Source organism: Phyllobates terribilis, unplaced genomic scaffold (genome assembly GCF_046119375.1).
Source record: "Phyllobates terribilis strain yellow unplaced genomic scaffold, ASM4611937v1 Scaffold_4__5_contigs__length_816908805, whole genome shotgun sequence".
In the NCBI taxonomy this organism is placed as follows: Eukaryota; Metazoa; Chordata; class Amphibia; order Anura; family Dendrobatidae; genus Phyllobates; species Phyllobates terribilis.
The window spans coordinates 27,277,814-27,304,397 of record NW_027362764.1 but is presented as its reverse complement, the minus strand read 5'-3'; the positions used below and the strand labels follow the sequence as shown (position 1 = coordinate 27,304,397).

The 26,584-nt window shown below is 43.3% G+C and overlaps 1 protein-coding gene across 1 annotated transcript in view; it reads right to left on the bottom strand.

The window, feature by feature from the left end:
* The window catches only part of LOC141264608 (obscurin-like), an 870,641-nt gene that overhangs the window by 586,656 nt on the left and 257,401 nt on the right, over positions 1–26,584 (bottom strand). The window lies entirely within an intron of this gene.

Below are 26,584 nucleotides of genomic sequence, written 5' to 3'. Positions count from 1 at the left end.
ATAAGAGGCTGATATCAGTCACATATGGTGTAATGTCTAGAGGCTATATCAGTACTGGAGCATTATAAGAGGGGCAGATATCAGTCACATATGGTGTAACGTCTGGAGGTTGTATCAGAACTGGAGCGTTATAAGAGGGGCTGATATAAGTCACATATGGTGTAATGTCTGGAGGTTATATCAGTACTGGAGCGTTATAAGAGGCTGATATCAGTCACATATGATGTAATTTCTGGAGGTTATATCAGTACTAGAGCGTTATAAGAGGGGCTGATATCAGTCACATATGATGTAATGTCTGGAGGTTATAACAGTACTGGAGCGTTATAAGATGGGCTGATATCAATCACATATGATGTAATGTCTGGAGGTTACATCAGTACTGGAGCGTTATAAGAGGGGCTGATATCAGTCACATATGGTGTAATGTCTGGAGGTTATATCAATACTGGAGCGTTATAAGAGGGGCTGATATCAGTCACATATGGTGTAATGTCTGGAGGTTATATCAGTACTGGAGCGTTATAAGAGGCTGATATCAGTCACATATGGTGTAATGTCTGGAGGTTATATCAGTACTGGAGCGTTATAAAAGGCTGATATCAGTCACATATGATGTAATGTCTGGAGGTTATATCAGTACTGGAGCGTTATAAGAGGGGCTGATATCAGTCACATATTGTGTAATGTCTGGAGGATATATCAGTACTGGAGCGTTATAAGAGGGGCTGATATCAGTCACATATGATGTAATGTCTGGAGGTTATATCAGTACTGGAGCGTTATAAGAGGAGCTGATATCAGTCACAAATGGTGTAATGTCTGGAGGTTATATCAGTACTGGAGCGTTATAAGAGGCTGATATCAGTCACATATGATGTAATGTCTGGAGGTTATATCAGTACTGGAGCGTTATAAGAGGCTGATATCAGTCACATATGATGTAATGTCTGGAGGTTATATCAGTACTGGAGCGTTATAAGAGGCTGATATCAGTCACATATGGTGTAATGTCTGGAGGTTATATCAGTACTGGAGCGTTATAAGAGGCTGATATCAGTCACATATGATGTAATGTCTGGAGGTTATATCAGTACTGGAGCGTTATAAGAGGCTGATATCAGTCACATATGATGTAATGTCTGGAGGTTATATCAGTACTGGAGCATTATGAGAGGCTGATTTCAGTCACATATGATGTAATGTCTGGAGGTTATATCAGTACTGGAGCGTTATAAGAGGCAGATATCAGTCACATATGGTGTAATGTCTGGAGGTTATATCAGTACTGGAGCGTTATAAGAGGGGCTGATGTCAGTCACATATGGTGTAATGACTGGAGGTTATATCAGTACTGGAGTGTTATAAGAGGCTGATATCAGTCACATATGATGTAATGTCTGGAGGTTATATCAGTACTGGAGTGTTATAAGAGGCTGACATCAGTCACATATGATGTAATGTCTGGAGGTTATATCAGTACTGGAGCGTTATAAGAGGCTGATATCAGTCACATATGATGTAATGTCTGGAGGTTATATCAGTACTGGAGTGTTATAGGAGGCTGATATCAGTCACATATGATGTAATGTCTGGAGGTTTTATCAGTACTGGAGTTTTATAAGAGAGGCTGATATCAGTCACATATGATGTAATGTCTGGAGGTTATATCAGTACTGGAGCGTTATAAGAGGCTGATATCAGTCACATATGGTGTAATGTCTAGAGGTTATATCAGTACTGGAGCATTATAAGAGGGGCTGATATCAGTCACATATGGTGTAACGTCTGGAGGTTATATCAGTACTGAAGCGTTATAAGAGGGGCTGATATAAGTCACATATGGTGTAATGTCTGGAGGTTATATCAGTACTGGAGCGTTATAAGAGGCTGATATCAGTCACATATGATGTAATTTCTGGAGGTTATATCAGTACTGGAGCGTTATAAGAGGCTGATATTAATCACATATGATATAATGTCTGGAGGTTATATCAGTACTGGAGCATTATAAGAGGCTGATATCAGTCACATATGATGTAATGTCTGGAGGTTATATCAGTACTGGAGCGTTATAAGAGGGGCTGATATCAGTCACATATGGTGTAATGTCTGGAGGTTATATCAGTACTGGAGCGTTATAAGAGGGGCTGATATCAGTCACATATGGTGTAATGTCTGGAGGTTATATCAGTACTGGAGCGTTATAAGAGGCTGATATCAGTCACATATGGTGTAATGTCTGGAGGTTATATCAGTACTGGAGCGTTATAAAAGGCTGATATCAGTCACATATGATGTAATGTCTGGAGGTTATATCAGTACTGGAGCGTTATAAGAGGGGCTGATATCAGTCACATATTGTGTAATGTCTGGAGGTTATATCAGTACTGGAGCGTTATAAGAGGAGCTTATATCAGTCACATATGGTGTAATGTCTGGAGGTTATATCAATACTGGAGTGTTATAAGAGGGGCTGATATCAGTCACATATTGTGTAATGTCTGGAGGTAATATCAGTACTGGAGCGTTATAAGAGGCTGATATCAGTCACATATGATGTAATGTCTGGGGGTTATATCAGTACTGGAGCGTTATAAGAGGGGCTGATATCAGTCACATATGATGTAATGTCTGGAGGTTATATCAGTACTGGAGCGTTATAAGAGGCTGATATCAGTCACATATGTTGTAATGTCTGGAGGTTATATCAGCGCTGGAGCGTTATAAGAGGCTGATATCAGTCACATATGATGTAATGTCTGGAGGTTATATCAGTACTGGAGCGTTATAAGAGGCTGATATCAGTCACATATGATGTAATGTCTGGAGGTTATATCAGTACTGGAGCGTTATAAGAGGCTGATATCAGTCACATATGATGTAATGTCTGGAGGTTATATCAGTACTGGAGCGTTATAAGAGGGGCTGATATCAGTCACATATGGTGTAATGACTGGAGGTTATATCAGTACTGGAGCGTTATAAGAGACTGATATCAGTCACATATGATGTAATGTCTGGAGGTTATATCAGTACTGGAGTGTTATAAGAGGCTGACATCAGTCACATATGATGTAATGTCTGGAGGTTATATCAGTACTGGAGCGTTATAAGAGGCTGATATCAGTCACATATGATGTAATGTCTGGAGGTTATATCAGTACTGGAGTGTTATAGGAGGCTGATATCAGTCACATATGATGTAATGTCTGGAGGTTTTATCAGTACTGGAGTTTTATAAGAGAGGCTGATATCAGTCACATATGATGTAATGTCTGGAGGTTATATCAGTACTGGAGCGTTATAAGAGGCTGATATCAGTCACATATGATATAATGTCTGGAGGTTATATCAGTACTGGAGCGTTATAAGAGGCTGATATCAGTCACATATGATGTAATGTCTGGAGGTTATATCAGTACTGGAGCGTTATAAGAGGCTGATATCAGTCACATATGATGTAATTTCTGGAGGTTATATCAGTACTGGAGCGTTATGAGAGGCTGATATTAATCACATATGATATAATGTCTGGAGGTTATATCAGTACTGGAGCATTATAAGAGGGGCTGATATCAGTCACATATGGTGTAATGTCTGGAGGTTATATCAGTACTGGATCGTTATAAGAGGAGCTGATATCAGTCACATATGGTGTAATGTCTGGAGGTTATATCAGTACTGGAGCGTTATAAGATGGGCTGATATCAGTCACATATGATGTAATGTCTGGAGGTTATATCAGTACTGGAGCGTTATAAAAGGCTGATATCAGTCACATATGATGTAATGTCTGGAGGTTATATCAGTACTGGAGCGTTATAAGAGGGGCTGATATCAGTCACATATTGTGTAATGTCTGGAGGTTATATCAGTACTGGAGCGTTATAAGAGGAGCTTATATCAGTCACATATGGTGTAATGTCTGGAGGTTATATCAGTACTGGAGCGTTATAAGAGGAGCTTATATCAGTCACATATGGTGTAATGTCTGGAGGTTATATCAGTACTGGAGTGTTATAAGAGGGGCTGATATCAGTCACATATGATGTAATGTCTGGGGGTTATATCAGTACTGGAGCGTTATAAGAGGGGCTGATATCAGTCACATATGATGTAATGTCTGGAGGCTATATTAGTACTGGAGCGTTATAAGAGGCTGATATCAGTCACATATGGTGTAATGTCTGGAGGTTATATCAGCGCTGGAGCGTTATAAGAGGCTGATATCAGTCACATATGATGTAATGTCTGGAGGTTATATCAGTACTGGAGCGTTATAAGAGGCTGATATCAGTCACATATGATGTAATGTCTGGAGGTTATATCAGTACTGGAGCGTTATAAGAGGCTGATATCAGTCACATATGATGTAATGTCTGGAGGTTATATCAGTACTGGAGCATTATAAGAGGCTGATATCAGTCACATATGATGCAATGTCTGGAGGTTATATCAGTACTGGAGCGTTATAAGAGGAGCTGATATCAGTCACATATGGTGTAATGTCTGGAGGTTATATCAGTACTGAAGCGTTATAAGAGGAGCTGATATCAGTCACATATGATGTAATGTCTGGAGGTTATATCAGTACTGGAGCGTTATAAGAGGCTGATATCAGTCACATATGGTGTAATGTCTGGAGGTTATATCAGTACTGGAGCGTTATAAGAGGCTGATATCAGTCACATATGGTGTAATGTCTGGAGGTTATATCAGTACTGGAGCGTTATAAGAGGCTGATATCAGTCACATATGGTGTAATGTCTGGAGGTTATATCAGTACTGGAGCGTTATAAGAGGCTGATATCAGTCACATATGGTGTAATGTCTGGAGGTTATATCAGTACTGGAGCGTTATAAGAGGCTGATATCAGTTACATATGGTGTAATGTCTGGAGGTTATATCAGTACTGGAGCGTTATAAGAGGCAGATATCAGTCACATATGGTGTAATGTCTGGAGGTTATATCAGTACTGGAGCGTTATAAGAGGGGCTGATATCAGTCACATATGGAGTAATGTCTGGAGGTTATATCAGTACTGGAGCGTTATAAGAGGAGCTGATATCAGTCACATATGATGTAATGTCTGGAGGTTATATCAGTACTGGAGCGTTATAAGAGGAGCTGATATTAGTCACATATGATGTAATGTCTGGAGGTTAGATCAGTACTGGAGCGTTATAAGAGGGGCTGATATCAGTCACATATGGTGTAATGTCTGGAGGTTATATCAGTACTGGAGCGTTATAAGAGGGGCTGATATCAGTCACATATGGTGTAATGACTGGAGGTTATATCAGTACTGGAGCGTTATAAGAGGCTGATATCAGTCACATATGGTGTAATGTCTGCAGGTTATATCAGTACTGGAGCGTTATAAGAGGGGCTGATATCAGTCACATATGGTGTAATGTCTGGAGGTTATATCAGTACTGGAGCGTTATAAGAGGCTGATATCAGTCACATATGATGTAATGTCTGGAGGCTAGATCAGTACTGGAGCGTTATAAGAGGAGCTGATATCAGTCACATATGATGTAATGTCTGGAGGTTATATCAGTACTGGAGCGTTATAAGAGGCTGATATCAGTCACATATGGTGTAATGTCTAGAGGCTATATCAGTACTGGAGCATTATAAGAGGGGCAGATATCAGTCACATATGGTGTAACGTCTGGAGGTTGTATCAGAACTGGAGCGTTATAAGAGGGGCTGATATAAGTCACATATGGTGTAATGTCTGGAGGTTATATCAGTACTGGAGCGTTATAAGAGGCTGATATCAGTCACATATGATGTAATTTCTGGAGGTTATATCAGTACTAGAGCGTTATAAGAGGGGCTGATATCAGTCACATATGATGTAATGTCTGGAGGTTATAACAGTACTGGAGCGTTATAAGATGGGCTGATATCAATCACATATGATGTAATGTCTGGAGGTTACATCAGTACTGGAGCGTTATAAGAGGGGCTGATATCAGTCACATATGGTGTAATGTCTGGAGGTTATATCAATACTGGAGCGTTATAAGAGGGGCTGATATCAGTCACATATGGTGTAATGTCTGGAGGTTATATCAGTACTGGAGCGTTATAAGAGGCTGATATCAGTCACATATGGTGTAATGTCTGGAGGTTATATCAGTACTGGAGCGTTATAAAAGGCTGATATCAGTCACATATGATGTAATGTCTGGAGGTTATATCAGTACTGGAGCGTTATAAGAGGGGCTGATATCAGTCACATATTGTGTAATGTCTGGAGGATATATCAGTACTGGAGCGTTATAAGAGGGGCTGATATCAGTCACATATGATGTAATGTCTGGAGGTTATATCAGTACTGGAGCGTTATAAGAGGAGCTGATATCAGTCACAAATGGTGTAATGTCTGGAGGTTATATCAGTACTGGAGCGTTATAAGAGGCTGATATCAGTCACATATGATGTAATGTCTGGAGGTTATATCAGTACTGGAGCGTTATAAGAGGCTGATATCAGTCACATATGATGTAATGTCTGGAGGTTATATCAGTACTGGAGCGTTATAAGAGGCTGATATCAGTCACATATGGTGTAATGTCTGGAGGTTATATCAGTACTGGAGCGTTATAAGAGGCTGATATCAGTCACATATGATGTAATGTCTGGAGGTTATATCAGTACTGGAGCGTTATAAGAGGCTGATATCAGTCACATATGATGTAATGTCTGGAGGTTATATCAGTACTGGAGCATTATGAGAGGCTGATTTCAGTCACATATGATGTAATGTCTGGAGGTTATATCAGTACTGGAGCGTTATAAGAGGCAGATATCAGTCACATATGGTGTAATGTCTGGAGGTTATATCAGTACTGGAGCGTTATAAGAGGGGCTGATGTCAGTCACATATGGTGTAATGACTGGAGGTTATATCAGTACTGGAGCGTTATAAGAGGCTGATATCAGTCACATATGATGTAATGTCTGGAGGTTATATCAGTACTGGAGTGTTATAAGAGGCTGACATCAGTCACATATGATGTAATGTCTGGAGGTTATATCAGTACTGGAGCGTTATAAGAGGCTGATATCAGTCACATATGATGTAATGTCTGGAGGTTATATCAGTACTGGAGTGTTATAGGAGGCTGATATCAGTCACATATGATGTAATGTCTGGAGGTTTTATCAGTACTGGAGTTTTATAAGAGAGGCTGATATCAGTCACATATGATGTAATGTCTGGAGGTTATATCAGTACTGGAGCGTTATAAGAGGCTGATATCAGTCACATATGGTGTAATGTCTAGAGGTTATATCAGTACTGGAGCATTATAAGAGGGGCTGATATCAGTCACATATGGTGTAACGTCTGGAGGTTATATCAGTACTGAAGCGTTATAAGAGGGGCTGATATAAGTCACATATGGTGTAATGTCTGGAGGTTATATCAGTACTGGAGCGTTATAAGAGGCTGATATCAGTCACATATGATGTAATTTCTGGAGGTTATATCAGTACTGGAGCGTTATGAGAGGCTGATATTAATCACATATGATATAATGTCTGGAGGTTATATCAGTACTGGAGCATTATAAGAGGCTGATATCAGTCACATATGATGTAATGTCTGGAGGTTATATCAGTACTGGAGCGTTATAAGAGGGGCTGATATCAGTCACATATGGTGTAATGTCTGGAGGTTATATCAGTACTGGAGCGTTATAAGAGGGGCTGATATCAGTCACATATGGTGTAATGTCTGGAGGTTATATCAGTACTGGAGCGTTATAAGAGGCTGATATCAGTCACATATGGTGTAATGTCTGGAGGTTATATCAGTACTGGAGCGTTATAAAAGGCTGATATCAGTCACATATGATGTAATGTCTGGAGGTTATATCAGTACTGGAGCGTTATAAGAGGGGCTGATATCAGTCACATATTGTGTAATGTCTGGAGGTTATATCAGTACTGGAGCGTTATAAGAGGAGCTTATATCAGTCACATATGGTGTAATGTCTGGAGGTTATATCAATACTGGAGTGTTATAAGAGGGGCTGATATCAGTCACATATTGTGTAATGTCTGGAGGTTATATCAGTACTGGAGCGTTATAAGAGGCTGATATCAGTCACATATGGTGTAATGTCTGGAGGTTATATCAGTACTGGAGTGTTATAAGAGGGGCTGATATCAGTCACATATGGTGTAATGTCTGGAGGTTATATCAGTACTGGATCGTTATAAGAGGAGCTGATATCAGTCACATATGGTGTAATGTCTGGAGGTAATATCAGTACTGGAGCGTTATAAGAGGCTGATATCAGTCACATATGATGTAATGTCTGGGGGTTATATCAGTACTGGAGCGTTATAAGAGGGGCTGATATCAGTCACATATGATGTAATGTCTGGAGGTTATATCAGTACTGGAGCGTTATAAGAGGCTGATATCAGTCACATATGTTGTAATGTCTGGAGGTTATATCAGCGCTGGAGCGTTATAAGAGGCTGATATCAGTCACATATGATGTAATGTCTGGAGGTTATATCAGTACTGGAGCGTTATAAGAGGCTGATATCAGTCACATATGATGTAATGTCTGGAGGTTATATCAGTACTGGAGCGTTATAAGAGGCTGATATCAGTCACATATGATGTAATGTCTGGAGGTTATATCAGTACTGGAGCGTTATAAGAGGGGCTGATATCAGTCACATATGGTGTAATGACTGGAGGTTATATCAGTACTGGAGCGTTATAAGAGACTGATATCAGTCACATATGATGTAATGTCTGGAGGTTATATCAGTACTGGAGTGTTATAAGAGGCTGACATCAGTCACATATGATGTAATGTCTGGAGGTTATATCAGTACTGGAGCGTTATAAGAGGCTGATATCAGTCACATATGATGTAATGTCTGGAGGTTATATCAGTACTGGAGTGTTATAGGAGGCTGATATCAGTCACATATGATGTAATGTCTGGAGGTTTTATCAGTACTGGAGTTTTATAAGAGAGGCTGATATCAGTCACATATGATGTAATGTCTGGAGGTTATATCAGTACTGGAGCGTTATAAGAGGCTGATATCAGTCACATATGATATAATGTCTGGAGGTTATATCAGTACTGGAGCGTTATAAGAGGCTGATATCAGTCACATATGATGTAATGTCTGGAGGTTATATCAGTACTGGAGCGTTATAAGAGGCTGATATCAGTCACATATGATGTAATTTCTGGAGGTTATATCAGTACTGGAGCGTTATGAGAGGCTGATATTAATCACATATGATATAATGTCTGGAGGTTATATCAGTACTGGAGCATTATAAGAGGGGCTGATATCAGTCACATATGGTGTAATGTCTGGAGGTTATATCAGTACTGGATCGTTATAAGAGGAGCTGATATCAGTCACATATGGTGTAATGTCTGGAGGTTATATCAGTACTGGAGCGTTATAAGATGGGCTGATATCAGTCACATATGATGTAATGTCTGGAGGTTATATCAGTACTGGAGCGTTATAAAAGGCTGATATCAGTCACATATGATGTAATGTCTGGAGGTTATATCAGTACTGGAGCGTTATAAGAGGGGCTGATATCAGTCACATATTGTGTAATGTCTGGAGGTTATATCAGTACTGGAGCGTTATAAGAGGAGCTTATATCAGTCACATATGGTGTAATGTCTGGAGGTTATATCAGTACTGGAGCGTTATAAGAGGAGCTTATATCAGTCACATATGGTGTAATGTCTGGAGGTTATATCAGTACTGGAGTGTTATAAGAGGGGCTGATATCAGTCACATATGATGTAATGTCTGGGGGTTATATCAGTACTGGAGCGTTATAAGAGGGGCTGATATCAGTCACATATGATGTAATGTCTGGAGGCTATATTAGTACTGGAGCGTTATAAGAGGCTGATATCAGTCACATATGGTGTAATGTCTGGAGGTTATATCAGCGCTGGAGCGTTATAAGAGGCTGATATCAGTCACATATGATGTAATGTCTGGAGGTTATATCAGTACTGGAGCGTTATAAGAGGCTGATATCAGTCACATATGATGTAATGTCTGGAGGTTATATCAGTACTGGAGCGTTATAAGAGGCTGATATCAGTCACATATGATGTAATGTCTGGAGGTTATATCAGTACTGGAGCATTATAAGAGGCTGATATCAGTCACATATGATGCAATGTCTGGAGGTTATATCAGTACTGGAGCGTTATAAGAGGAGCTGATATCAGTCACATATGGTGTAATGTCTGGAGGTTATATCAGTACTGAAGCGTTATAAGAGGAGCTGATATCAGTCACATATGATGTAATGTCTGGAGGTTATATCAGTACTGGAGCGTTATAAGAGGCTGATATCAGTCACATATGGTGTAATGTCTGGAGGTTATATCAGTACTGGAGCGTTATAAGAGGCTGATATCAGTCACATATGGTGTAATGTCTGGAGGTTATATCAGTACTGGAGCGTTATAAGAGGCTGATATCAGTCACATATGGTGTAATGTCTGGAGGTTATATCAGTACTGGAGCGTTATAAGAGGCTGATATCAGTCACATATGGTGTAATGTCTGGAGGTTATATCAGTACTGGAGCGTTATAAGAGGCTGATATCAGTTACATATGGTGTAATGTCTGGAGGTTATATCAGTACTGGAGCGTTATAAGAGGCAGATATCAGTCACATATGGTGTAATGTCTGGAGGTTATATCAGTACTGGAGCGTTATAAGAGGGGCTGATATCAGTCACATATGGAGTAATGTCTGGAGGTTATATCAGTACTGGAGCGTTATAAGAGGAGCTGATATCAGTCACATATGATGTAATGTCTGGAGGTTATATCAGTACTGGAGCGTTATAAGAGGAGCTGATATTAGTCACATATGATGTAATGTCTGGAGGTTAGATCAGTACTGGAGCGTTATAAGAGGGGCTGATATCAGTCACATATGGTGTAATGTCTGGAGGTTATATCAGTACTGGAGCGTTATGAGAGGCTGATTTCAGTCACATATGATGTAATGTCTGGAGGTTATATCAGTACTGGAGTGTTATAAGAGGCAGATATCAGTCACATATGGTGTAATGTCTGGAGGTTATATCAGTACTGGAGCGTTATAAGAGGGGCTGATATCAGTCACATATGGTGTAATGTCTGGAGGCTATATCAGTACTGGAGCGTTATAAGAGGAGCTGATATCAGTCACATATGATGTAATGTCTGGAGGTTATATCAGTACTGGAGAGTTATAAGAGGCTGATATCAGTCACATATGATGTAATGTCTGGAGGTTATATCAGTACTGGAGCGTTATAAGAGGCTGATATCAGTCACATATGATGTAATGTCTGGAGGTTATATCAGTACTGGAGCGTTATAAGAGGGGCTGATATCAGTCACATATGGTGTAATGACTGGAGGTTATATCAGTACTGGAGCATTATAAGAGGCTGATATCAGTCACATATGATATAATGTCTGGAGGTTATATCAGTACTGGAGCGTTATAAGAGGGGCTGATATCAGTCACATATGGTGTAATGTCTGGAGGTTATATCAGTACTGGAGTGTTATAAGAGGCTGACATCAGTCACATATGATGTAATGTCTGGAGGTTATATCAGTACTGGAGTGTTATAAGAGGCTGACATCAGTCACATATGATGTAATGTCTGGAGGTTATATCAGTACTGGAGCGTTATAAGAGGCTGATATCAGTCAGATATGATGTAATGTCTGGAGGTTATATCAGTACTGGAGTGTTATAGGAGGCTGATATCAGTCACATATGATGTAATGTCTGGAGGTTTTATCAGTACTGGAGTTTTATAAGAGAGGCTGATATCAGTCACAAATGATGTAATGTCTGGAGGTTATATCAGTACTGGAGCGTTATAAGAGGCTGATATCAGTCACATATGATATAATGTCTGGAGGTTATATCAGTACTGGAGCGTTATAAGAGGCTGATATCAGTTACATATGGTGTAATGTCTGGAGGTTATATCAGTACTAGAGCGTTATAAGAGGCTGATATCAGTCACATATGGTGTAATGTCTGGAGGTTATATCAGTACTGGAGCGTTATAAGAGGCTGATATCAGTCACATATGGTGTAATGTCTGGAGGTTATATCAGTACTGGAGCGTTATAAGAGGCTGATATCAGTTACATATGGTGTAATGTCTGGAGGTTATATCAGTACTGGAGCGTTATAAGAGGCAGATATCAGTCACATATGGTGTAATGTCTGGAGGTTATATCAGTACTGGAGCGTTATAAGAGGGGCTGATATCAGTCACATATGGTGTAATGTCTGGAGGTTATATCAGTACTGGAGCGTTATAAGAGGAGCTGATATCAGTCACATATGATGTAATGTCTGGAGGTTATATCAGTACTGAAGCGTTATAAGAGGCTGATATCAGTCACATATGATGTAATGTCTGGAGGTTATATCAGTACTGGAGTGTTAGAAGAGGCTGATATCAGTCACATATGATGTAATGTCTGGAGGTTATATCAGTACTGGAGCGTTATAAGAGGCTGATATCAGTCACATATGATGCAATGTCTGGAGGTTATATCAGTACTGGAGCGTTATAACAGGGGCTGATATCAGTCACATATGGTGTAATGTCTGGAGGTTATATCAGTACTGGAGCGTTATAAGAGGAGCTGATATCAGTCACATATGATGTAATGTCTGGAGGTTAGATCAGTACTGGAGCGTTATAAGAGGCTGATATCAGTTACATATGGTGTAATGTCTGGAGGTTATATCAGTACTGGAGCGTTATGAGAGGCTGATTTCAGTCACATATGATGTAATGTCTGGAGGTTATATCAGTACTGGAGTGTTATAAGAGGCAGATATCAGTCACATATGGTGTAATGTCTGGAGGTTATATCAGTACTGGAGCGTTATAAGAGGGGCTGATATCAGTCACATATGGTGTAATGTCTGGAGGTTATATCAGTACTGGAGCGTTATAAGAGGAGCTGATATCAGTCATATATGATGTAATGTCTGGAGGTTATATCAGTACTGGAGCGTTATAAGAGGCTGATATCAGTCACATATGATGTAATGTCTGGAGGTTATATCAGTACTGGAGCGTTATAAGAGGCTGATATCAGTCACATATGATGTAATGTCTGGAGGTTATATCAGTACTGGAGCGTTATAAGAGGGGCTGATATCAGTCACATATGGTGTAATGTCTGGAGGTTATATCAGTACTGGAGCGTTATAAGAGGGGCTGATATCAGTCACATATGATGTAATGTCTAGAGGTTATATCAGTACTGGAGCGCTATAAGAGGAGCTGATATCAGTCACATATGATGTAATGTCTGGAGGTTATATCAGTACTGGAGCGTTATAAGAGGCTGATATCAGTCACATATGATGTAATGTCTGGAGGTTATATCAGTACTGGAGCGTTATAAGAGGCTGATATCAGTCACATATGGTGTAATGTCTGGAGGTTATATCAGTACTGGAGCGTTATAAGAGGCTGATATCAGTCACATATGATGTAATGTCTGGAGGTTATATCAGTACTGGAGCGTTATAAGAGGAGCTGATATCAGTCACATATGATGTGATGTCTGGAGGTTATATCAGTACTGGAGCGTTATAAGAGGCTGATATCAGTCACATATGGTGTAAGGTCTAGAGGTTATATCAGTACTGGAGCATTATAAGAGGGGCTGATATCAGTCACATATGATGTGATGTCTGGAGGTTATATCAGTACTGGAGCAATATAAGAGGTGCTGATATCAGTCACATATGGTGTAATGTCTTGAGGTTATATCAGTACTGGAGCATTATAAGAGGGGCTGATATCAGTCACATATGGTGTAATGTCTGGAGGTTATATCAGTACTGGAACGTTATAAGAGGGGCTGATATCAGTCACATATGGTGTAATGTCTGGAGGTTATATCAGTACTGGAGCATTATAAGAGGCTGAAATTAGTCACATATGATATAATGTCTGGAGGTTATATCAGTACTGGAGCGTTATAAGAGGGGCTGATATCAGTCACATATGATGTAATGTCTGGAGGTTATAGCAGTACTGGAGCGTTATAAGAGGGGCTGATATCAGTCACATATGGTGTAATGTCTGGAGGTTATATCAGTACTGGAGCGTTATAAGAGGCTGATATCAGTCACATATGGTGTAATGTCTGGAGGTTATATCAGTACTGGAGCGTTATAAGAGGGGCAGATATCAGTCACATATGGTGTAATGTCTGGAGGTTATATCAGTACTGGAGTGTTATAAGAGGCTGATATCAGTCACATATGGTGTAATGTCTGGAGGTTATATCAGTACTGGAGCGTTATAAGAGGGGCTGATATCAGTCACATATGATGTAATGTCTGGAGGTTATATCAGTACTGGAGCGTTATAAGAGGCTGATATCAGTCACATATGGTGTAATGTCTGGAGGTTATATCAGTACTGGAGCGTTATAAAAGGCTGATATCAGTCACATATGATGTAATGTCTGGAGGTTATATCAGTACTGGAGCGTTATAAGAGGAGCAGATATCAGTCACATATGGTGTAATGTCTGGAGGTTATATCAGTACTGGAGCGTTATAAGAGGGGCTGATATCAGTCACATATGGTGTAATGTCTGGAGGTTATATCAGTACTGGAGCGTTATAAGAGGCAGATATCAGTCACATATGGTGTAATGTCTGGAGGTTATATCAGTACTGGAGCGTTATAAGAGGGGCTGATATCAGTCACATATGGTGTAATGTCTGGAGGTTATATCAGTACTGGAGCGTTATAAGAGGAGCTGATATCAGTCACATATGATGTAATGTCTGGAGGTTATATCAGTACTGAAGCGTTATAAGAGGCTGATATCAGTCACATACGATGTAATGTCTGGAGGTTATATCAGTACTGGAGTGTTAGAAGAGGCTGATATCAGTCACATATGATGTAATGTCTGGAGGTTATATCAGTACTGGAGCGTTATAAGAGGCTGATATCAGTCACATATGATGTAATGTCTGGAGGTTATATCAGTACTGGAGCGTTATAAGAGGGGCTGATATCAGTCACATATGGTGTAATGTCTGGAGGTTATATCAGTACTGGAGCGTTATAAGAGGAGCTGATATCAGTCACATATGATGTAATGTCTGGAGGTTAGATCAGTACTGGAGCGTTATAAGAGGCTGATATCAGTTACATATGGTGTAATGTCTGGAGGTTATATCAGTACTGGAGCGTTATGAGAGGCTGATTTCAGTCACATATGATGTAATGTCTGGAGGTTATATCAGCACTGGAGTGTTATAAGAGGCAGATATCAGTCACATATGGTGTAATGTCTGGAGGTTATATCAGTACTGGAGCGTTATAAGAGGGGCTGATATCAGTCACATATGGTGTAATGTCTGGAGGTTATATCAGTACTGGAGCGTTATAAGAGGAGCTGATATCAGTCACATATGATGTAATGTCTGGAGGTTATATCAGTACTGGAGCGTTATAAGAGGCTGATATCAGTCACATATGATGTAATGTCTGGAGGTTATATCAGTACTGGAGCGTTATAAGAGGCTGATATCAGTCACATATGATGTAATGTCTGGAGGTTATATCAGTACTGGAGCGTTATAAGAGGGGCTGATATCAGTCACATATGGTGTAATGTCTGGAGGTTATATCAGTACTGGAGCGTTATAAGAGGGGCTGATATCAGTCACATATGGTGTAATGACTGGAGGTTATATCAGTACTGGAGCATTATAAGAGGCTGATATCAGTCACATATGATATTGTAGCACCCTGAGGATTCGGCTGCTACAGGAGTATTGCACCTCAACCCAGAGGTGTGATATTCCACTCCCGGGTAAGGATGGAGTGTGGACCTGAGCTCGGTAGGCTGCATGCACTACATACATCCCATTTCCGAGGAACAGGCCGACGGTACTCCCACTTAGAAATGTGCAGGTACGACCGAGTCTGTTCCTGGCTGGAGTGGGAGGGGGGTGGAACATCCCAAGTAGTGTAGGGGCAGATAGGGGGAGCAGCCTGGGTAAAGATAGGAGCTCATTGGGTGCTGGTCACCTGAGCTCACACATAGAGGGTGTATATAAGGTGGGCACCAACTAAGAACAGGGTCAGTTGCAGAGAGAAAGTCAGCGAGCGGAGGAGAAGAGAGACCCAGAGTGAGAGAGGAGAGAGAGAGACCCAGAGGGGGAACCAGAAGAAAAGGACTCCAAGAACCCAACTTAAATCCCCGGGTGAAGAGTCGGCACAGGGTACCGGAACCCAAGCTGGTGGGGGCAAAAACACTCCCCAGCCAGAGACCGGAGACCGTGGGCAGCGTTTGTCACGGTCACCCACCACATCCACCACGAAGGCATACCACGAGGAGGGTCAGGGAACCCCAGGCCAAGGGTCTCCCCACAGAAGGCCCGAGGGAGCTGGACCTGGGTGGATCAATAGTGGGGACGGCCAGAGAAAGGACAGAAGGAGAGCTCAGGGTCACGCTCCAGACTTATTTGGGAGTTGGCTGGATCCAGAACCTGGTGGACGCAGCACGGCTCGGGAGGTCACTCGAAGCTGGAGTGACCAGAACATCAGCAGTGAGTAAACATCCTAAACTGCATAACCCGACTCTGTCTCTGATTGCCGTCTACACTGCATCACCACAACTCCCATCCTCTGCACCTGATCCCCCTGAGGCTATACCCCACCCGTTGGGGGTTATACCATCACAAGCTGCACCTACACCATCAGCCTCAGCGGACCCTGCTGCAGCGGCGGCCATAGTGACCGCAACACAACGGGTGGCGTAGTCGACATTAAGAACTTATTAACATCTGTAGGACTGCCACATACAACTGAGTTTGACACCCTGGGCACGGACCGGGTCACAGCCACTCGGAAGACTACAACTCCCATCTGATCCGGCTCCGGGTATTCCCCTAAAGAATATGGCCCAGGGGGTGCGTCAACTTTGGCGTAGTCGGCAGGATTACGTGCCCGCAACACCCGGGTACTGCGTGCCTGAAGAAAAGTGCAAGTTTACCTCAAAAAGAAGTCTCCTGCCGGTTCCGGAGGGTCCCCGCCATCGGACCCCATCACCAGTCGATTCCAGCCGGTTGTCCGCCATTAACAGCGTTTTCCCGCCATCTGCAGAGTTTCCCGCCACTGGGAAGCGATTCCCGCCATTTCCAAAGGTTTCCCGCCTTGGAAGAGCGGACGCCATTATGGGCTTGCCAGAGGGTGGCAAGAGGCCACCTCCCATCGTGGGCCAGGACCGAAAATGGCGCCAAAAGAGGAAACCGCCCCCACCAACACAGACTGTGATGCTAGAGGTGTCTGTCAGCGTGAAAGAACCGCCCCTGGAGCTGACAATCACCAAGTGGCCCCGGGACCGCCCTCGAAGGGGGAGGAGACGAAAGGAAAGAGCAAAGATGGGTGCCGCCTGGAGCAGTCTAGAGCGAGCGCACCCGGAGGCAAGAAGCCTGGAGAGGAGTAGCAGAGAAGCTCACCCGGAGATGGCCAGAGAGCAGAGCAGCACCGGCCCGCTGGCCAGGAGCCTGCTGGAGACAACTGAAGAAGAGCAGAGCAGCACCGACCCGTTGGTCAGGAGCCTGCTGGAAACCACGACCCCACTAGGCCTAGTGGAGGTCCTCGCACAGCTCCCCCGAGACCGGGAGTGTGCACAGACTGCCCTGGAGGGCCTCGCACGGAGGATGGCCCGGGTACAGCGAGAGACATTGGCGGAGTGGAGCCGAGAGATGGCCCAGCAAACCAAGACCCGGAGCACGCCAGCCAAGATGAGGAGACAGACCGCCTCTGAGGATGGCGCGGGAGGACCCAAGGCCGGAGACGGCGCCGAGAAGGGAGCCGAACGCATGGAGGCAGGTAAAGGGGACGTCTATACCCCAAACCGGGACACCGCTTACCTGCCCCAGCTCCCCGTCGCAGAGCCCGAAAGTCCCCCTGCTGTGCCCGAAAACGCCATGTCACCGACGCAGGCTAGGCCCCAACCGGAAGCCGCCGCCGCGACCCCTGTGACGCCATGCGCACCGACCCCGAGCGTGGCAAAACAGGAAGTAACACCAGCCTGGTCGCAAGGCCTAGTACCCCCGGGCGCCGCAATACCAACAGCGCCCCCTACCTCCGCGGAGCCCCCGGCCTGGTCGCAGGGCCAGGTAGCCCAGGGCGCCGCCGTCCTAACGGTGCCCTTCACCTTCCAGGTGCCCCAGGCCTGGCCGCAAGGCCTGGGCAACCCGGGCGCCACCACCACCGCGCCCGCACCCGTAAAACCAAGGGTGCCGCGTCTGGGAGAGGACTTGTTTGCCCAGCACACGTGGCCGGACGGGCAGCCTTTCATCTGGCCCCAGAGATATTATGAACTGGAGCACCAGAGGAGAGTTGGGGCCATGTGTGCACCCCTGATTCCGGCTCCGAAGCCCGTGATAAGGATCTCGCCCCCGCTTGAAGAGACCCAATTTGAGTGGGACCCCACCGGAGAAGACCTCATGGGGTTCACTCAGGAGACTCGGGCAGCTGCAGCGGAGCGTGCTGAGTGCTGCCGCCAACAGCTCGAGGTCTTCGAGAGGGAGCGGAGAGAGAGGCGGGTCCGGGAACAACAGGCCCAAATAAGGAGCGCCGAGCAGAAGAGCCGAACCAGGAGGGACTCCCGTGCAGCGCACAGTCCCCGCACCACCGGGACTGTAATTAAGTTCAACATGCAGCATGGGTGGGGCTTCATTAGAGACCACAACACCCCTGGCGACGTCTTTGTCACGCGCAGAGATGTGGAGTCCCATCTGCCGGAGGGGCACAGAGGTCGTGACCTTTATATCGGGGACGAGGTCACCTTCACCCGGCACAAGTGTGCCAAAGGACCTTACGCCTTCCATGTGCATCGCCTGACAGAGGAGGAGCTGCGATGTGAGGAGGAAGAGCAAGAGGATCCGGACGGGTCTGAAGCTGAGATCCCCAAAGCAGGAGCAGGAGGAAGACGTTGTTGAGTACAGCGGAGTAGGTGCTGTAAATAGTTACCCGATCGGGGTATAAAGAAACTGTTACTGCAAATATAGTCCCCGTTGGGACCAGCTGAGTGAACTGTTAACCCGTTTACCCTTAATCCCACAGGCTGAGGACTGTGAGCAGCCATTCTCTTTTCCTCCTTACCTGGCCGAGGACTGAGAGCGGCCATATCCCTGTATATAGTTGCGCGTCCTAAAGCGCCCCCTACCGGTTTTATAGGGAAAACCAGTTTTCCTAAGAGACTGTCGCACTTTACCCAGTCACACGTTGCACAGTGACCGGAGGAGGAGCCAGAGGCGACGAGAATGTTTTATCTGCTAGGATATGTTGTTTAATATGTTTTATATGTTTATAAAAAAAAAATGTATGTTTGGTGTTGTTTTTATCTTACAGCCCGAGGACGTGCTGTGATTTACCAGGGGGGAATGTAGCACCCTGAGGATTCGGCTGCTACAGGGGTATTGCACCTCAACCCAGAGGTGTGATATTCCACTCCCGGGTAAGGATGGAGTGTGGACCTGAGCTCGGTAGGCTGCATGCACTACATACATCCCATTTCCGAGGAACAGGCCGACGGTACTCCCACTTAGAAATGTGCAGGTACGACCGAGTCTGTTCCTGGCTGGAGTGGGAGGGGGGTGGAACATCCCAAGTAGTGTAGGGGCAGATAGGGGGAGCAGCCTGGGTAAAGATAGGAGCTCATTGGGTGCTGGTCACCTGAGCTCACACATAGAGGGTGTATATAAGGTGGGCACCAACTAAGAACAGGGTCAGTTGCAGAGAGAAAGTCAGCGAGCGGAGGAGAAGAGAGACCCAGAGTGAGAGAGGAGAGAGAGAGACCCAGAGGGGGAACCAGAAGAAAAGGACTCCAAGAACCCAACTTAAATCCCCGGGTGAAGAGTCGGCACAGGGTACCGGAACCCAAGCTGGTGGGGGCAAAAACACTCCCCAGCCAGAGACCGGAGACCGTGGGCAGCGTTTGTCACGGTCACCCACCACATCCACCACGAAGGCATACCACGAGGAGGGTCAGGGAACCCCAGGCCAAGGGTCTCCCCACAGAAGGCCCGAGGGAGCTGGACCTGGGTGGATCAATAGTGGGGACGGCCAGAGAAAGGACAGAAGGAGAGCTCAGGGTCACGCTCCGGACTTATTTGGGAGTTGGCTGGATCCAGAACCTGGTGGACGCAGCACGGCTCGGGAGGTCACTCGAAGCTGGAGTGACCAGAACATCAGCAGTGAGTAAACATCCTAAACTGCATAACCCGACTCTGTCTCTGATTGCCGTCTACACTGCATCACCACAACTCCCATCCTCTGCACCTGATCCCCCTGAGGCTATGCCCCACCCGTTGGGGGTTATATCACCAAAGCTGCACCTACACCAACAGCCTCAGCGGACCCTGCTGCAGCGGCGGCCACAGTGACCGCAATACAACGGGTGGCGTAGTCGACATTAAGAACTTATTAACATCTGTAGGACTGCCACATACAACTGAGTTTGACACCCTGGGCACGGACCGGGTCACAGCCACTCGGAAGACTACAACTCCCATCTGATCCGGCTCCGGGTATTCCCCTAAAGAATATGGCCCAGGGGGTGCGTCAATATAATGTCTGGAGGTTATATCAGTACTGGAGCGTTATAAGAGGGGCTGATATCAGTCACATATGGTGTAATGTCTGGAGGTTATATCAGTACTGGAGCGTTATAAGAGGGGCTGATATCAGTCACATATGATGTAATGTCTAGAGGTTATATCAGTACTGGAGCGCTATAAGAGGAGCTGATATCAGTCACATATGATGTAATGTCTGGAGGTTATATCAGTACTGGAGTGTTATAAGAGGCTGATATCAGTCACATATGATGTAATGTCTGGAGGTTATATCAGTACTGGAGCGTTATAAGAGGCTGATATCAGTCACATATGGTGTAATGTCTGGAGGTTATATCAGTACTGGAGCGTTATAAGAGGCTGATATCAGTCACATATGATGTAATGTCTGGAGGTTATATCAGTACTGGAGCGTTATAAGAGGAGCTGATATCAGTCACACATGATGTGATGTCTGGAGGTTATATCAGTACTGGAGCGTTATAAGAGGCTGATATCAGTCACATATGGTGTAAGGTCTAGAGGTTATATCAGTACTGGAGCAATATAAGAGGGGCTGATATCAGTCACATATGGTGTAATGTCTTGAGGTTATATCAGTACTGGAGCATTATAAGAGGGGCTGATATCAGTCACATATGGTGTAATGTCTGGAGGTTATATCAGTACTGGAGCGTTATAAGAGGGGCTGATATCAGTCACATATGGTGTAATGTCTGGAGGTTATATCAGTACTGGAGCATTATAAGAGGCTGATATCAGTCACATATGATATAATGTCTGGAGGTTATATCAGTACTGGAGCGTTATAAGAGGGGCTGATATCAGTCACATATGATGTAATGTCTGGAGGTTATATCAGTACTGGAGCGTTATAAGAGGGGCTGATATCAGTCACATATGGTGTAATGTCTGGAGGTTATATCAGTACTGGAGCGTTATAAGAGGCTGATATCAGTCACATATGGTGTAATGTCTGGAGGTTATATCAGTACTGGAGCGTTATAAGAGGGGCAGATATCAGTCACATATGGTGTAATGTCTGGAGGTTATATCAGTACTGGAGTGTTATAAGAGGCTGATATCAGTCACATATGGTGTAATGTCTGGAGGTTATATCAGTACTGGAGCGTTATAAGAGGGGCTGATATCAGTCACATATGATGTAATGTCTGGAGGTTATATCAGTACTGGAGCGTTATAAGAGGCTGATATCAGTCACATATGGTGTAATGTCTGGAGGTTATATCAGTACTGGAGCGTTATAAGAGGCTGATATCAGTCACATATGATGTAATGTCTGGAGGTTATATCAGTACTGGAGCGTTATAAGAGGAGCAGATATCAGTCACATATGATGTAATGTCTGGAGGTTATATCAGTACTGGAGCGTTATAAGAGGTTGATATCAGTCACATATGGTGTAATGACTGGAGGTTATATCAGTACTGGAGCATTATAAGAGGCTGATATCAGTCACATATGATATAATGTCTGGAGGTTATATCAGTACTGGAGCGTTATAAGAGGGGCTGATATCAGTCACATATGGTGTAATGTCTGGAGGTTATATCAGTACTGGAGCGTTATAAGAGGGGCTGATATCAGTCACATATGATGTAATGTCTAGAGGTTATATCAGTACTGGAGCGCTATAAGAGGAGCTGATATCAGTCACATATGATGTAATGTCTGGAGGTTATATCAGTACTGGAGTGTTATAAGAGGCTGATATCAGTCACATATGATGTAATGTCTGGAGGTTATATCAGTACTGGAGCGTTATAAGAGGCTGATATCAGTCACATATGGTGTAATGTCTGGAGGTTATATCAGTACTGGAGCGTTATAAGAGGCTGATATCAGTCACATATGATGTAATGTCTGGAGGTTATATCAGTACTGGAGCGTTATAAGAGGAGCTGATATCAGTCACATATGATGTGATGTCTGGAGGTTATATCAGTACTGGAGCGTTATAAGAGGCTGATATCAGTCACATATGGTGTAAGGTCTAGAGGTTATATCAGTACTGGAGCAATACAAGAGGGGCTGATATCAGTCACATATGTTGTAATGTCTTGAGGTTATATCAGTACTGGAGCATTATAAGAGGGGCTGATATCAGTCACATATGGTGTAATGTCTGGAGGTTATATCAGTACTGGAGCGTTATAAGAGGGGCTGATATCAGTCACATATGGTGTAATGTCTGGAGGTTATATCAGTACTGGAGCATTATAAGAGGCTGATATCAGTCACATATGATATAATGTCTGGAGGTTATATCAGTACTGGAGCGTTATAAGAGGGGCTGATATCAGTCACATATGATGTAATGTCTGGACGTTATATCAGTACTGGAGCGTTATAAGAGGGGCTGATATCAGTCACATATGGTGTAATGTCTGGAGGTTATATCAGTACTGGAGCGTTATAAGAGGCTGATATCAGTCACATATGGTGTAATGTCTGGAGGTTATATCAGTACTGGAGCGTTATAAGAGGGGCAGATATCAGTCACATATGGTGTAATGTCTGGAGGTTATATCAGTACTGGAGTGTTATAAGAGGCTGATATCAGTCACATATGGTGTAATGTCTGGAGGTTATATCAGTACTGGAGCGTTATAAGAGGCTGATATCAGTCACATATGATGTAATGTCTGGAGGTTATATCAGTACTGGAGCGTTATAAGAGGAGCTGATATCAGTCACATATGATGTAATGTCTGGAGGTTATATCAGTACTGGAGCGTTATAAGAGGCTGATATCAGTCACATATGGTGTAAGGTCTAGAGGTTATATCAGTACTGGAGCATTATAAGAGGGGCTGATATCAGTCACATATGGTGTAATGTCTGGAGGTTATATCAGTACTGGAGCGTTATAAGAGGAGCTGATATAAGTCACATATGGTGTAATGTCTGGAGGTTATATCAGTACTGGAGCGTTATAAGAGGCTGATATCAGTCACATATGATGTAATGTCTGGAGGTTATATCAGTACTGGAGCGTTATGAGAGGCTGATATCAGTCACATATGATATAATGTCTGCAGGTTATATCAGTACTGGAGCATTATAAGAGGCTGATATCAGTCACATATGATGTAATGTCTGGAGGTTATATCAGTACTGGAGTGTTATAAGAGGGGCTGATATCAGTCACATATGGTGTAATGTCTGGAGGTTATATCAGTACTGGAGCGTTATAAGAGGGGCTGATATCAGTCACATATGATGTAATGTCTGGAGGTTATATCAGTAGTGGAGCGTTATAAGAGGGGCTGATATCAGTCACATACGGTGTAATGTCTGGAGGTTATATCAGTACTGGAGCGTTATAAGATGGACTGATATCAGTCACATATGATGTAATGTCTGTAGGTTATATCAGTACTGGAGCGTTATAAGAGGGGCTGATATCAGTCACATGTGGTGTAATGTCTGGAGGTTATATCAGTACTGGAGCGTTATAAGAGGGGCTGATATCAGTCACAAATGGTGTAATGTCTGGAGGTTATATCAGTACTGGAGAGTTATAAGAGGCTGATATCAGTCACATATGGTGTAATGTCTGGAGGTTATATCAGTACTGGAGCGTTATAAGAGGGGCTGATATCAGTCACATATGATGTAATGTCTGGAGGTTATATCAGTACTGGAGCGTTATAAGAGGGGCTGATATCAGTCACATATGGTGTAATGTCTGGAGGTTATATCAGTACTGGAGTGTTATAAGAGGCTGATATCAGTCACATATGATGTAATGTCTGGAGGTTATATCAGTACTGGGGCGTTATAAGAGGCTGATATCAGTCACATATGGTGTAATGTCTGGAGGTTATATCACTACTGGAGCGTTATAAGAGGCTGATATCAGTCACATATGATGTAATGTCTGGAGGTTATATCAGTACTGGAGCGTTATAAGAGGAGCTGATATCAGTCACATATGATGTAATGTCTGGAGGTTATATCAGTACTGGAGCGTTATAAGAGGAGCTGATATCAGTCACATTTGATGTAATGTCTGGAGGTTATATCAGTACTGGAGCGTTATAAGAGGCTGATATCAGTCACATATGATGTAATGTCTGGAGGTTATCTCAGTACTGGAGCGTTATAAGAGGGGCTGATATCAGTCACATATGATGTAATGTCTGGAGGTTATATCAGTACTGGAGCGTTATAAGAGGCTGATATCAGTCACATATGGTGTAATGTCTGGAGGTTATATCAGTACTGGAGCGTTATAAAAGGCTGATATCAGTCACATATGGTGTAATGTCTGGAGGTTATATCAGTACTGGAGCGTTATAAAAGGCTGATATCAGTCACATATGATGTAATGTCTAGAGGTTATATCAGTACTGGAGCGTTATAAGAGGAGCTGATATCAGTCACATATGATGTAATGTCTGGAGGTTATCTCAGTACTGGAGCATTATAAGAGCGGCTGATATCAGTCACATATGGTGTAATGTCTGGAGGTTATATCAGTACTGGAGCGTTATAAGAGGGGCTGATATCAGTCACATATGATGTAATGTCTGGAGGTTATATCAGTACTGGAGCGTTATAAGAGGGGCTGATATCAGTCACATATGGTGTAATGTCTGGAGGTTATATCAGTACTGGAGCGTTATAAGATGGGCTGATATCAGTCACATATGATGTAATGTCTGTAGGTTATATCAGTACTGGAGCGTTATAAGAGGGGCTGATATCAGACACATATGGTGTAATGTCTGGAGGTTATATCAGTACTGGAGCGTTATAAGAGGGGCTGATATCAGTCACATATGGTGTAATGTCTGGAGGTTATATCAGTACTGGAGAGTTATAAGAGGCTATCAGTCACATATGGTGTAATGTCTGGAGGTTATATCAGTACTGGAGCGTTATAAGAGGGGCTGATATCAGTCACATATGATGTAATGTCTGGAGGTTATATCAGTACTGGAGCGTTATAAGAGGGGCTGATATCAGTCACATATGGTGTAATGTCTGGAGGTTATATCAGTACTGGAGTGTTATAAGAGGCTGATATCAGTCACATATGATGTAATGTCTGGAGGTTATATCAGTACTGGGGCGTTATAAGAGGCTGATATCAGTCACATATGGTGTAATGTCTGGAGGTTATATCACTACTGGAGCGTTATAAGAGGCTGATATCAGTCACATATGATGAAATGTCTGGAGGTTATATCAGTACTGGAGCGTTATAAGAGGCTGATATCAGTCACATATGATGTAATGTCTGGAGGTTATCTCAGTACTGGAGCGTTATAAGAGGAGCTGATATCAGTCACATATGATGTAATGTCTGGAGGTTATATTAGTACTGGAGTGTTATAAGAGGCTGATATCAGTCACATATGGTGTAATGTCTGGAGGTTATATCAGTACTGGAGCGTTATAAGAGGCTGATATCAGTCACATATGATGTAATGTCTGGAGGTTATATCTGTACTGGAGCGTTATAAGAGGAGCTGATATCAGTCACATATGGTGTAATGTCTGGAGGTTATATCAGTACTGGAGCGTTACAAGAGGCTGATATCAGTCACATATGATGTAATGTCTAGAGGTTATATCTGTACTGGAGCGTTATAAGAGGGGCTGATATCAGTCACATATGATGGAATGTCTGGAGGTTATATCAGTACTGGAGCGTTATAAGAGGCTGATATCAGTCACATATGATGTAATGTCTGGAGGTTATATCAGTACTGGAGCGTTATAAGAGGCTGATATCAGTCACATATGATGTAATGTCTGGAGGTTATATCAGTACTGGAGCGTTATAAGAGGAGCTGATATCAGTCACATATGGTGTAATGACTGGAGGTTATATCA